The 14,724-nt window shown below is 45.8% G+C and overlaps 1 pseudogene; it reads left to right on the top strand.

The window, feature by feature from the left end:
• Positions 1-13,992, top strand: part of LOC119245835 (small nuclear ribonucleoprotein E-like) — a 90,805-nt pseudogene extending 76,813 nt beyond the window's left edge.
• The last annotated feature ends 732 nt before the right edge of the window (positions 13,993-14,724 follow it).

Here is a 14,724-nt window from a genome sequence, read left to right as displayed (position 1 = left end):
AACCAGCATTACCTCAATGCAAAATAATAAAATTTTTAAAAAGAAAAGAAAGAGCCTGTGGAATTTGGCTCCATTTCCCGCAGCCGTGGCATAAGGGTTGCATGTAAACAATAATATCCTGTGCTCCTTGGGCCTCATGAAACTGTCTTTGTTGCTTTAGAAGGAACTGCCAAGTGGGGTGTTTCTCAGAGCTCATGCCTGACATTCCAGAAATACTGGAGGTCCACTTCAAAGATGGCGCACTCTTGAACACCAGTGGCCTTGACTTTAACACATGCTTTCAAATTACAGCAGCAGCACATCTCAGGACGACCCTGGTACTCTGAGGGTGGGCCTGTCATCTCAGGAGGCCTTTACACTCATCACTCAGACGTTTTCCTAGAACGCTGTGGTAGCTGTGAGCCTCGGATGCCCGTGTTTGCTGCATTGGGAACAGAGAGACAATTTCGCGAGGGAATCTGCCATGTTGCCGACAGGGTGCTAAGCTGGGAGGCAGGACACCAGGCCGTGCTCCACAGCGGGCTTGCTCTTTGACCTTGTGAGACATCCTGGGTTTCTCTGGCCTCCGTTTTTGAACTCTGAAAGGATGGGATTGTACTTGATGATGTCTAAGTTCTTTTCTGGCCCTAGATCTGAGTGAACACCAGAAACAGAAGCGCCCAGTGCAGACTCTGCTGCGCCCTCCCTGGGGCCTGGGACAAGTCGCTGAGCCCATCCTCAGGTAGCCTTCTCTGGGGAGACCAGCATTTTCTCTGCCTGCCTCGCCTGAAGATAAGGAGACTCCCCACTCAGCGCTCGCTGAGCCACTCTGGGGCAGCAGCCGGAAGGGTGGTGAGGATGGCCAGGTGAGTAGATGATCTCTCTCCCTACCAAGGGCTCTTCTGGTCGCCAGTCACTTAGCTACAATCTCCCATCCAGTCCCCAGTTCATGGATGAGGAAATCAATGTTCAAAGAGGTTGAGCAAGTTGCTCAGGGTCGGGTAACTAGGCAGAGCTGCAGCTGACATTTGGACAGGGGTTCTGTTCCTTATTTGAAAAGTTGAAAACATTTCACCTCTGTCAAGGAGCTTGTGTTGCTATTATTACTTCCTTTCTGGGCCATAGTGCCCGAATCCCAGGGCCTAGAGGCTACATGCTGGGAGTGGGGGAGGCAGGAGAGGAGCCTGGCCTGGCTCGGCTTCAGAAGTTCCCTTCCCAGAGGCGACAAGAGCAGTGCCAAGACCTGAGGGCAGACCGAGTGCTTAGTCCTGTCTGGCTCAGACTGAGGGACCCAATACGAAGGCATCTGGCGACAGAGGCAGGGGTGAGGAGACTGTACCCAGACTATTCTCAGACAGCAGGGCAGATGAGAGCGAGCCCAATGGGTCACCAGCCAGTAGGAAGGTCTTTGGGCCTGTTGCCCAGGGGAGGTATGATTTGAGGCTAGTTTTGAAGTTCACGGCTAGTGTGTGACTAGGTCAACTCCATCTAAAGAGCCAAGCAGAAGACAGAGCAAGCTCCCATTTCCTCACCTGTAGAAGAAAGGCAGCTCTGAGGAGATGCCCCAAGCCCCTGTTGGACACTGTCCAAGTTGGCAGGTCAGCAGAGCTGGGTTCCTCGGGGCTCTGGACAGCAAGCCCATCTTCTCGCTCAACCATTGTTGTCTCTCAGAATATGACCCTGAGCCTCTGAGATGGCTGGATTCTGTTTAGATTATGTCAGGAGCTGCATTGGCTGGACCCCTGCCCCCACGAAGCAAACAGCGCTGCTGTCTTCCTGTTCTCTGCGCCACCTCCCCGGGGGGGCTCTACCTTCAGGGGAAGTGGTCTTTCCGGCCTTTGGAAGGTTGTCCAGCCACACCTAGTTCCCAGGAACACAGGCCTGCTTTACTTCTCCAGGCCTGCTGTGCGCCCAGCCCATCCTGGTGCCTCCCCACAGCTCTACACTCCCGGGACTGCCCAGCCCAGGAGGAACTGCCCTCACATGGGACTCTGCGCCTGGCCAGGCAGGGGGGAGGGGAGCTAAACCCTGGTCCTGGATGCTGGGTGCGGTCACTGGGCCAGGGCAAATGCTAGGACAGGCAGAGGCAAGCAAGTGTCTGAGAATAGTCTGCAGGCAGGCCCAGGTACCTCCGTGGCATTCTGGGAAATGGTCAGCCCTAAGAACCCCAGGGTAACTCAATGATAATAACCAAGGCAAGAGCAGATACTTACATGAACACTTCACATAGCTTCCCTTAAAACTTTCCCAGCAATTCTGTGAGGGGGCAGTGCCCTCTTCTCACTTTTCAAATGAAGAAAGCAAGAGACGAGAAGGTAAAATCTTTGCAGATGACACAGCCATGGGGCAGGCCTGTGGGTATTGCTGGATTTTCAGCCAGTTGTGCAGTCTTCATCTAAAAGACCTCTCTTTAGTGGCCAAACCTGCCCTGGGGCCAAGGACCCAGTTCTAGAGAGAAGGGTGGGCAGGAACAAGGCAGCGCACTCTGAGGACCCCTCTGTGCCAGGTACTGGGCACGTGACCAGGTACCGTCTCCTGCAGACCACGGCTTCAGTGCCAAGGGAACTGAGATAGCAGGCAGGACCACGTGCATGATGGGAATCAAGGCAGAGGCTGGCTGTCCAGACAGCCAGTGTTGAGGCGGGCACAGAGGCACCCTAGTTCTCCCAGGCAGGTAGCCCCAGAGCTAAGGTTTGCCTTGACCCCGTGCCGTGGCTGGTTGGTCTGGTGACTGGGCTGGATGTGAGTCGCTAGGTGGAAGGCCCACTGGGTGGGGGGCTAGCTGAGCAGGGCCTGCGAACCATTTTCCTTCTACTGCTCCTCAGCAGTGTTGACCCTGGCCGTGCTGGCACTGGTGACGAGGTGGAGCCAGGAGATCTGGGCCCCATATGTTAGCAAAAACTGTGATATCTGAGCATTCTTTTTGAAATAACTGAAATTCTTCATAGAAATTCCAGAAAGACCAGTGGACATCTGGAAAATATATGTGCATGGAAGTGGAGAGACATGCTTAATCTTCCGGGGAAAATCTCTGTGATCAAGAAGTGTCTTTTTTTCCCCGCCAATTGTTTTCCCCAAAGTGGCATGTCAACCAAGTGAAAGACTTTGTAAAAGTTGCAGACCCCCCCCCCCAGGCCTTGTAGCATCTTATGAGGGGCCAGTGACCCCAGTAGTTCGCAGGACATGCTCCTACCCACCCCAGAGAAGAGGGGGCCTCTTCTCTGCCCCCCTGCAGAATCATCTGGAGCACATTCTTACTTGTCTGCTGAGCTCACGAGTCTCCCTGCAGGCTGGCTTCAGGTTGGTGTAGGACAGAGAGGTCAGAGCCCCTGGCCCCTGGCCAGCCCCCCAGTAAGACCCCGAGACCAGTAAAGTATAGTGGAGTAGAGCCCCGGGGGGGACATACAAATCCTGACTCTGTGACCTCAAAAAGTTACTCAGTGGCTCTGGGAAACATCTGTCAAGCGGGGGTTCATATTCGCACCTGCCTCCCAGCGTGGTCGTGAGGAACCGGCCGGGGCCTGGCCCACCATCAGCAGGCAAAGGTCAGCCAGCTCTGTCCTCCCTCCTCTCCCCTCCCCTCATCTCCCTTTCCTCTGGCCTCCCCCTCCTCTGTCCTCTTTGTCCTCCCTCCCCATCGTCAAGGGCCCAGCCCAGCCTTACACCAAGGCTTTGACAGACTCTGGCTCTGGCTTGGCAGCCCAGTTGGAGCCCTAGGTCTGGGCCCGAACCCCTGCCTCCAAGCCCAAGCCCCCTAGGGTTGGGACTCCACTTGGCCCTTGCCTGCTCTTCTCAGGGCTCCCTGATGCCAACTCTTCTTTGTAACAGGGGCCCAGAGCAGGATCCTCACCTGGGTATGGGGCCTGGGTGTCCTCCCTGCCACGCCCCCCAGTGGCCCCAGTGGCCCCACACAGGGCCACACTCACCCCCAGTGAACCGAGGGACCTTTCCCAGGCTCTGTGACACTGTGTGGCTCATTTCTCCCTTCTGCAGACACTTGGTGGGCACCTACTTACTCTGTGCCCCTGGAGGTGCAGCCTGTGGCGCAGTGGGGCGGGGGGGCTCTTGAAGAAGCCGGCAGGCAGTATGTCAGAGTGCGTGGGATCTGGACTCCCCAGTCTCAGAGACCCACCCTTGAACTCCGCTTGGCCACTCATGGCCTGAGACAAGCCACCTCGCTTCCCTGCACCTCAGTTTCCTTGTATGGAGAACGGGCGACGAAGCCCCACCTCACAGGCTGCCTTGCAAGCCCCTCGCCTGCTCTGTGCCCTCACACGATCGGTACCTTCTTTTCTAGTTCCTCTCAATGTGTTTTGTCTGCCTCCCAGCTATATTTTGAGCTCCAGGGTGCAGGTGTGTGCGTGTGATGGTGGGGGGAGGGTGCATGGGTGGCCGTGTGTGTGCGTGTGGGTGTGTAACCACTTGTTTATGTTTCTATCTCTTGTCCTCCCAGGGTCTGGCCCAGGAGGCAGTCACTAAGTCGTTGCTGAAGAGTGAAAGCTGTGTTGTAATTCTTTTTCCAGGTCTGTCTTCCTCATTTAGTGCAGGCTTGTGGAGGGCAGCTGCTTATTTGCCTCAGAACTGCAGAAGGAGCGGGGCTGTGGCTGGGAGCAGGGTCTCGGTGGCCGTTGTTAAGTGAGTGACTGAACTGGTGGGTGAGCGAAGGAAGGGACAAATGCAGGAACAGAGGGAGGCTGGTGTCAGTTCTGTTCGGGCTCACGGTTATTTCTGAGGTCATTGTCAGCTGGAAATTAATTTGGACCCACGTAGGAACGTAGGGATCGCTCCATTTTCAGAGGCCTGATCCTCTTCCATCTTGTCCCAACGCTTCGCACTGTTGACCACTCTCCTTCACACTCTTTCCTTCTTAGCCTCTGTGAGGCCAGACTATTTTTGGTTTCCTTAGGCCTTCCCGACTGTCTCTCTTTCCTCTGTTGGGCTTGACTTTCTTTTTCCTCTTGCTTCCTCACCACCACCTCTGCCACCTGCGCCCCCAACACCTCAGTGATGTAAACATTCCCTGACGTTTAGACTCGGCCCTGTCTTCTCCTTTCCCGGTGAATTAACCTAATCCCAAGACTTTGCTTTCTAATTAATTTTTTTTCTATGACTTATTTATTGTTTTATTAAAGTAACAGTGCAGGATAACATTGCGTAAATTCCAGGTGTACATGGCTCACAATCATCACATGTCGGCCACGTTCCATTCACTGCTCAAGGTCCAGTGCTCTCCTTCATCATGCACTTGACTCCATTTTACTCAATGTACCACCCACCCCCGTGCTTTGCATCTGTAATCCGCTCCCAAATCTCACCCAGCTCAGACATTTTATCAGAGCTCCCAGCCTGACCCTCCCACTGCCTGCTGTGTATCCATCCCTTGCTTGTCCTTTGTCTTCTAGAACTTCACGTGCACAAACGATCAGACTCTTTCCCAAAATGGGCTTCTCTCCCCATCTTACCTCTTCTCATTAGCAGTAGTGGCTTTTCATTTTAACTCACAAGGAAACCCTGTATGTATACATATATATGCATATATGCCACCGTATGTATATATTTGTGTACATGTATTTACTAAGCCATTATCACATCAAACAAAATTAACAAAAATTCATTAATATCATTTAATACTCAATCCATGGCCAGTGTTCCCTGATTTTCTCAAAGGCATCATTTTATAATTGATTTGTTGGCATTAGAATCCAAACAAGGCACACGTGCTGCATTTAAATTTGTCTCAAGTCTTTCGCTGCTGGTGAGTTGTTGGAGCTACTGTGTCATATGCTGTGAAGAATGTGCCATGTTCTCCCTTTATTTGTTTCCTCGTGTTGTCACAGAACTTGTTTCTTGTCCCCTGGTAGTTACATCTAGAGACTCCTCTGATCGGATTCAGGTTGAAATCTGGGGTCAGAATACTTCACAGCCATTGCCGTGAACTTTATATCATGTCGCCTCACAAGACAAATAGCATCTGGTAGCTCCATGATGAGTGACACTAAGATTGATCAGTAGTTTCAAATGGTATCACCTCAAGCCCTCCTTTAAAAAGGTCCCTAGCAACCCTTCACTTAATGCTTTTAATAACCATGGCTGATGACAGCTAATATCCATTCTTTCATTAAGAGTTGCAAAACGGCTTTTTTTCTAATTCTGGCATTACTTCTACATTCATTCGTTGGGATTTTTCTATCAAGAATTTTATTCATCAACCATTTAGTTACCTTGAATAACAGTGTGTACAAAAAAGGCAGGATAAATGTTTGATACCTTCTCTTTAAAAACATCAATTTTCAAAATGAGTTGGTATCCTAGCAACTTCCAATGGTGACCAATCAAGTCTTTTAAGTATTGTTATGAACTCATGGATTTTTATATATTTAATGTGTTTTGATCCATTGTAGTCATTATTCATTTTGTTACTAAAACTGTCTCATCTTGGGCCAGCGGGGGTCCTTTCAAGTTAGCTTCTGTTTCCTTTTGTCCTGATGGATTTCTTGATTTTTGGCTTGCTGAGATGTTGCAGGCTCATCTTGCACTGTTCTAAACCCAGACCTGGAGTCAAGCATTCTCCAAGGAGCTCTAGTTCCTCTTGAAGGTATTAAAAGAGCACAGTGTGAAGGCTGTGTTTCCTCACTGCTACTCAGTTATTGGGTCCTTTCTTTTTAGTGAAAGAGCTAGAAAACACATATTTTTTTAAAAAGAAAAATGATGAGCTCCTATTGATATTTCAAAGTTGAATTTCACAGTGTAAGGCTTTTACTTAACATCTTTGATTTTGTAACTTCATCTCTTTCCTCCGACTCTGAAAATCTTGGTTCCTATAACATTAACATAATTACTTGCATGACCCTAAGTTAGATCTGTAACAGTCTCAAAGGAACAATTCCAGGGTGAGTAGGAAGACTGCTGAATGCAGTCGTAAGATTTGTCTGCTCCCTTTTGCCCTTAGAATGAGTCTTACTAGGGAGGTAGTTGAAGTATTGTGTTTAAAGTCACTTGAAGAAATTTCTCTCTGTGTATGGTTATGTTACCAACCTGATGCACAATTTGATTAATTTGCTTCATTTTTTTTCAGTTTTAGGGATTGAATTTCTTTCCCATTTTAAAATTTAATTTTACTTTTTTTTAATTTATATAAAGCACTTACATGGTTCCGAGTCAAAATCCTATGAACAAAAGATACTCTAAAAGCCTTGCTTCCATTCTGCTCACCCTGCCCCCATCTTGAGAGCCTCCCTTTATGGTAATCATGGTTATTGGGCTTGGGTGTATCTGTCCATTGCGTGTTTGAATATTCAACAAATGGAAAAAGAGTTGTACTCCACGTGGCTATCTTACACAAATGTAGCGTGTGCTTTAAACGCTGCTCTGCTGCCTTTGTTCACTTAATATGTCCACGTCAACGTGTGGAGATCTCCCTTGCTTCTCTGTGATAGCTCCACAATATGCCATCTCGAAGAGGAACTGTAGTTTGTTCCATCTGCCAGGCAATATCTGTTCGTAGATATTTTGGTTGGTTCTGTCTTTTGCTACCAAAAAAGACTGCCTCATGGCCCGCCTTGCTCCGCGACCCGGCGGAGCTCACCTCCCCTTCGGCCTGCTTTTGTGTGTGTAACCACTCCTGAACCCTGCGGAGTCCCCCTGGTACTCTTTGCTCCCGTCTGTCTAGGCTGCTTTCCCCCAATTTCAGACACTCGTCGTCTTTGTCTGGTTTGTAGCGCTAACGGTGGGATCGTATTTTCCAACCCAACCCAGGTTGTGTTGCACACCACGGCCACATTTGTCTCCCCAAAAATTAGTCCATCATGATCTCTTCTCATCCTACCCTCAAATATTTAATACCAGCACAAGAGCCAGATTGCGCAGTTTGGCCTTCGGGGCCTCCATGAACTGACCCTGGTCTCCTTCCCGATGTGCCCTCCCTCTGCTTTGTTCCAAAGGCACCGCTGCGCGAGCCGGGCGCGGGGGGCTGCTGCAACTTTCTATTAGATTATTTGACCAGCACATAAGATGAAAAGCCCACAGAGTCTAAACTGCCTGAAGATTCCTTTCAGAAGGCTGACGGGCTTGATCGTCTCAGCAGAGTCTCTTGGCCTGTTCGTCCGGTCACATCGCAGTGGGTCTCTGCGTCTTTGGCTCGGCACCAGATGAAGACAGGAGTGTGGTTAGGAGCTATGTTGGGAAATAGCCTCCACTCGAAACGCCGGAGTCCCAGTGAGGCGCTGCTTCTGTGAGAGGCGCCTCGCCCTCCTTCTGTTCGCTCCAGGGCGCCGTTTCAGTGGCTGTCTTTTGTCTGCCTCAACTCTCTCTCCTCTTTGTCTCTCTCTCCGTCTCTGTCTCTCTCCACCTCCCTTTCTGTTCTCTCCTCGCTGTATGTTGAGTGCCTATGTTTGAATTTGTCTATGGTTTGAGTCCACGCTATCGCCATAGGATCAATTCTAAGCAGTGGGATGTATATGCATCTTTATATCTTATGTGTTTATTATATAGTTGTATCTTTTTATTGTGAAAAATGTCCATCACATACAAAACAAGATATAGTTATAGGACAGGAACCCCATCCTCATCCCCCATTCTCCTCACCCACTCTCGTTTCACCCACACCACACCTCCGTTCCCTCTTTCTGGAAGCAAACTGAAACACCATGACATTTCACCTGTGAACAGTTCAGTATGTATTTCTAAAAAGTTAGACACTTATTAAAATCAAATCCACAATAAAATTATCACACCTCAAAACAAGCAAAACCTCTTTAGAAGAAACAAGTATCTACTCAGTGTTCCAGTTTCCAATTAACTGATCATTGGGATAAATGGATTTTTGCTTGTTTGAGTGAAGCTCTAAGTGGGACTAGATACTGTAATTGGTTGATACAGACTTTCAGTCTCCCTCAGTCTCCAGGTTCCCCCTCGATCTTTTCTTCTTACAATTTATTTTTTGAAGAAAATGGATTGTTTTCACTGGAGTATTTCCCACATTCTGGATTTTGCTGATTGCACTCCCATTGTTCTGTTTAATTCTGGTCTACCCTCTACCTTGCCCCAGACTTCTGTGTTTTCCCTAAATTGGTAGTTCATCTAGAGGCCTAATCAGACTCAGGTTTCAGTTTTTGCTTTTTGTTTTACTTTTGGTGAGGCCACCTCGTACATGGCCTTGCATTCTCTTTGAGAGACACGTGCTGTCTGCTTGTGTCTGTTTCGTGTGAGCAGCCACTGATGAGCAAGTCTGGAGTCACTCATTCACTAAAGGGTCACAACTGGTGATGTTCGTATTGCATTATCCCTTCTTTATGTCTTACCTGGAATATTTATGTGCATCTATTACTTTGTTTAAGAAGGCAGTATAAATGCCTGATTCAAAAATAATGCACTGGTTTGCTAGCATCCATTAATAAAATCAACATGTGATGAGTTTTTAAAATATAATTACAAACTCATGGATTTAAACGTATTTGACGTGTTTAACCCACTGTTCTCATTCATACTGAGGCTTTTGTGGGCCATTGAGACCCTCTTTGAGTTGGCTCCTGAGTCCTTCTCACGTGGCGCTAGTAGTCTTTGCAAACGTCCTTCCTAGGGATAAGGTAATACAAGGTCATCATGTCTGTTTGCCACCCTAGACTGGAAAAGCTGGATTTTTCGAGATCAACAGAGTGCAGTAAAAAGACCACAGTCTTGGAATCAGAGAGACCAGGCTTGATCTTGGCCTTACCTTATAGGTCATGAACAGTCTACTTGGTATCTACCCACTTCAAGTTTCTTCACTTTTAAAATCAGCGGATAACACCTATCTACAGTGACTCTCAGGAGAATTGCAGTTCTTTATGTGCAATTCAGCATGAAGCTAGCGTAGAGCTGGGAACGTAATAGCTGCTCAGAAATTCAGGGTCCTTCTCCATTTCTTGTTACCTTCTTACTCAGGTGACAGTGTGGCATCTTCTGTGCTTGCTTGGGCTTCTGCGTTTACAGCATGGAGTGTTCTTTTTCATCTTACTAGACACTCAATGCACACTTTACAAATTGGCATTGCAGATGATGCCATCAAATGAGGATGTGAACACGTTAGGCTCTGCAGAAGGAGATATTGTCTCTGTGCAGTTGGTTTTTTTAAAAACCTTGTTCTTTTCTTTTTCAGAGTACCCATTCACCAACAATAGTCAATCGATCCCTTCTCACCATCTCTGCCACACTCCCCAGCACGGAGACGTGACAGTGATGCCAGCTTCCAGTTGTGTTACAGAAAGAAGAGAAATGTGGATAATTCAAACGGATAATCCATAGTGGTGAGTCATCCCAAAGTTACTCGTTTCATTTTGAATAATATGCTTTGCTATAGGTCCAGGAGATTTCCCTTCTTAACCCAGCCTTAGTTACACTATGAAATAGCTTTTCACACCTTCAGGTCACAGAGGCTGAAGGTAATAAATCCAAACTGTACTGAACAAGTCACAGCCTTTGGGCTGAGATATTTACCCTCAATACTCTGCCCTGACACTCCAGTGTCGCTCTGGCGCTGTCCTCAACTTAGGATCAGAATTTGGAAATTATCAGGCAGCCTCCATGTTCCCACTCTGACAGCTGGGGGAGCAGCAGCTCTGCAAAGAGCTGGTCCTCTTGTCAATGAACTAAAAGACCCTGCATGAAGGTGAGGAAGAGTCACCTCAATTAATCAGTGTCCTGCAGTGGCCCTCAGTTTAGCGTCTGTTCTAGGGTGAACTGGGAATCTGAGAAATCCCTCTGGAGAACTCTTGGCTGTGGCTGCTTCTCCCAAAGTAGCCCGTGAGTAGTCAGAGCTCCATGTCATTCTGCTGACATCCTCGCCCGTGCTCATGCCGACACACCGTCTACTTCATCTTGTCTGAGTCCCGGTACTTTGGGAGTTTGGAGGAGTTGAAGCATTTCTTCCAAATTTAGATGTCAGTATCTAAAATAAAATTTTATTGGAACACTTCTATGCTTCATTCAAATACCGTCTGAGGTTGCTCTTGCACTAAAACAGCAGAGTAGAGTATTTGGAATAGCAACTATGAGCCTTAAAATATTTACTTAACTATTTGCTCCTTGAAGAAAAAGTTTACTCAGGAGGTGCTGACTTTTCACCACCTGCCATAGGGCACAGCCTCCCAGCTGCTCGTACTACAGCGGGTTACAGGCCACTTACTGACGTGTCCAGAAAGCCCAGTTGTCTTTCCGTGCAAGGAGCTCTGGGGCTACATCTTGGGCTGGCTACCCAGGATGCCTTTTCCTATAAGCCCCAGGAGTAGGCTCCTCACAAGCATAAGGACTTGCTCCGTGCCAGAGCTTTTTGGGACTTCTCCCAGCATCCTGTCATGGAACCCTCATGTCGATTGTGGCATAGTGGGTATTAGAGACACATCTGATAGACAATAAGTGGAACGTTCAGAGAGACTCAATGATATGCCACAGGTGCTTATCTTACCCTGCTTTGCCCCGGCTATTCTTGCCCCCCCAGTTTGCCATCCTGGCTGACACTGCCTTCATTTTTAGGGATTTCACTGCCCATCAGCCCCTGAATAGAAGAGGAGAGTGAGGGTGGTGAATGGGTGGAGGTGGCCCACATTCTTGAAGCCTTACACAGACGTCTTCTCCCCTTCACTCCCTTTCCCAGCTCCACTGGCTAGATCTGAAGTCTCCTCATTTTGAAGGTAAAATTCTAGACCTATCATCAATAAGATCAAATGTATTTGGGGCCCAATCAACAAAGCGAACCATTGGAAGTGGGCCTGTCCTAGGAGATCTGGCATTCTTGATAACATAGTTTTGATGCTGCCTTCATGTCACTTATTCCAGAGACCTCCCAGGGATAGCAAGGTGGCCCCCAAGACTCAGAGGTACAGTGTGGTGGGGCTGCTAGCTGAGCCCTGGACAAACTGCACCTGGAGTCCACATTGTTCTAACCAGCTGAGCCACCTATTACATGATCATGATAGAACAAAAAGATGTGTCTTCATGGAAGGTTGTAGTCAAACAGAGAAGGAAACAACATTTACATATGAACTGTTTAATCTGAGAAACAACAAGCTAATCAGACTCGTGGAAGCAGTCTGCCATTTCAATTAACTGTTAGGAGTAGAATTACTTAAGTACATGCTCAATATATTTAGTATTTTTCTTGTTTATTTTACTTTGCGGTTAAGGATTACAAATAATGAGAAAAAATGAGAAGGAAAAATGCTACTGAGGTTTTATGTTGTCTCAGAAGAGTATTTTTTTTTTATCAAAGGACATCTTTAAAATAGATAATAACCGTTATTAAATACAACATTTTTTGCAAGAATCCAGTTAGTAAACATTTTCCTTGGATATAATATTTATCATTGTATTTAAAAAGTACTCCTTCTCTTGCTTTCAGACTGCTTGCTCATGGCTGGTTTCCGTTGGAACAAGTAGAGGTGTACTAGATCATGTTCTCCTAATAGCGTTACTCTTTTTATTCTTTCATATTTTTCTAACCACTTTAGATTATAATGCTTTGGTCCTCTGTGTGCATGGTTTAGCATAAGGACCAGATATTTTGGAATTATATTTAATTCATTGTCTTTGAAACCTGGAAGTTCCACAGATCTGGGTGTTTCTATTCCAAGCCCCCCACCTTGCCAGAAGCCCTATGAAATGTCAAAGGGGTGTCTGTTCATCTTTCCATATATATAGTCTTTGACATTTTTTATACTACTTGATCATTCTCTGCTTGAGCCAACGTAACACCTTATCCGTCAGGAGAAAAAGTATAGTTTCCTTAAAGTATATATATATATTTATATTATTAAGCATTTTGTGTTTGTAAGAAATATAAAAAATAATATAATGTGGAACTTCACTTTCTAGCTGTGATGGAATAACAGGGACTGCTTACTTCCTGTCTTAAACAACTAGAAAACCAGATAAACTATGAAGGAATGGCTTTCAGACATTGGACAGGCAGTACGGAAGTGGAAAATGTTGATTCCTGACAGAGGGAAAACAAGTAAGGTGAGCCTTGCTATTGTCATAGCTTATTTCCTGGAGTCATTATGTGGGCTGAAGTGAGGAAGGGGAACTCAAAACAATCCTAGAGATCTTGCTCAATAGGAGAGACAAAATAAGTTCATGTAAACCAAGAAGTTTGGAAATTGCAAGGAACAATACTGGAGAGAGATAGGATATGCAGAGTGAGAGAAAGAGAGAGAGAGAGCTTCAGAGACATTCAGAGGTCCCCTTGAGTCTTTGACTGAATTCTGATCTGCATAAACATGAGGAAAAAAACTATCCATGATTAGTAAAAGAACCACCAGAAAGAAGTAGACTGAACAGTTATCACAGCTTGCACAGGAATGGCACTAATTCATGTTTTCTCCAACCAGTGGGGAAAGACTTCTAATACCTAGGAAATCAAATAGAGTACTCAAAAAGACATTTTCTTAGTGGTAGGCTTAAATTATCCCTACACTAAAGCCTGCTCTAAACCTGACCTAACAAAGCTTACAAACAAGACTTGAAAGAATCGAATGAATTCCAAATAACTGCAGACTTCCATAACAAAATCCAAAAAGAGTTAAAAGAATACAACAAAATCGTGGTCTTTGTGAGCTTCCACCATGACGTACTGCGGCCAGGGTCAGAAAGTGCAGAAGGTGATGGTGCAGCCCATCAACCTCATCTTCAGATACTTGCAAAATCGATCTCGGATTCAGGTGTGGCTTTATGAGCAAGTGAATATGTGGATAGAGGGCTGTATCGTTGGTTTTGATGAGTATATGTACCTCGTATATGTACCTCGAAGAGATTCATTCTAAAACAAAGTCAAGAAAACAACTGGGTCGGATCATGCTGAAAGGCAAAAACATTTCTCTGCTCCAAAGTGTCTCCAACTAGAAATGATCAATCAAGTGAAGAATGGTTGAGAAGATAATGCAGTTAGCTTTTTTTAACCTGTTCTTTGTTAGGAGGATAGTTCTGAAACATTTGTTCCTATTGTTTTGATTACCCTTATGTTATTACCAGATGGCAATAAATTCTGTGGAATTGTTTTTATTTAAAATTTTTTTAAAAAGAATACAACAAAATCCAGCACCCAACTAAAATACTAGTGTTCAGTTTCCAATCAAATAGTATTGACCATACAAAAAAATAAAGCATGAAAATATGATTCAGAACAAGGGAAATACCAATCAATAGAAATAGACTCTTAGAAATGATAGAATTAACAGCCAAGAGTATTGACACAGCTATCAAAAATACAGTATGAGTACAGAGAGAAAAAACTGGGGAAAAAATAAATATGACATCAGTGACCTGTGGATAACATAAGTGATTGAACATATGCACAACTGGACTGAGCAGAGAAATATTTGAAAAAAAAAAAAAAAAACAAAGGTTGAAAAATTTTTAAGCTTTATGAAGAAGTATCCAGGCAGGGGTTCCTTGCCGGGGAGATTAAGCTAAATCCAAGGTGGAATGACTTCTCAAGGTCTAAGAAAAGATTTTAAAGAAATTAGAAAGTGTTTTGAAATAAATGAAAATGTAAACACAACATTGCAAAATTTGTGGGTTGCAACTGAAACCGTATTGAGTGCTTAATTTAGTGAAGAAGAAAGGAGTAAAGAGAATCCACTCCCAGCAATTGTTTAAGCAGTTGTCTACTAAGCATTGTTAGGTTGGTCTCCAAAGTGCTAATGCCTGTTTATGCTTCCAGAAAGGTATGTGTTCAAATCATCAACCCATTCCTGATATTGTTAGTTTAATATT

This window comes from Talpa occidentalis, unplaced genomic scaffold (assembly GCF_014898055.3).
Source record: "Talpa occidentalis isolate TD23 unplaced genomic scaffold, MPIMG_talOcc4v2.1 talOcc4.15, whole genome shotgun sequence".
NCBI lineage: Eukaryota > Metazoa > Chordata > Mammalia > Eulipotyphla > Talpidae > Talpa > Talpa occidentalis.
The sequence above is the reverse complement of the archived record's forward strand: the minus strand, read 5'-3'. Positions and strand labels throughout refer to the sequence as shown.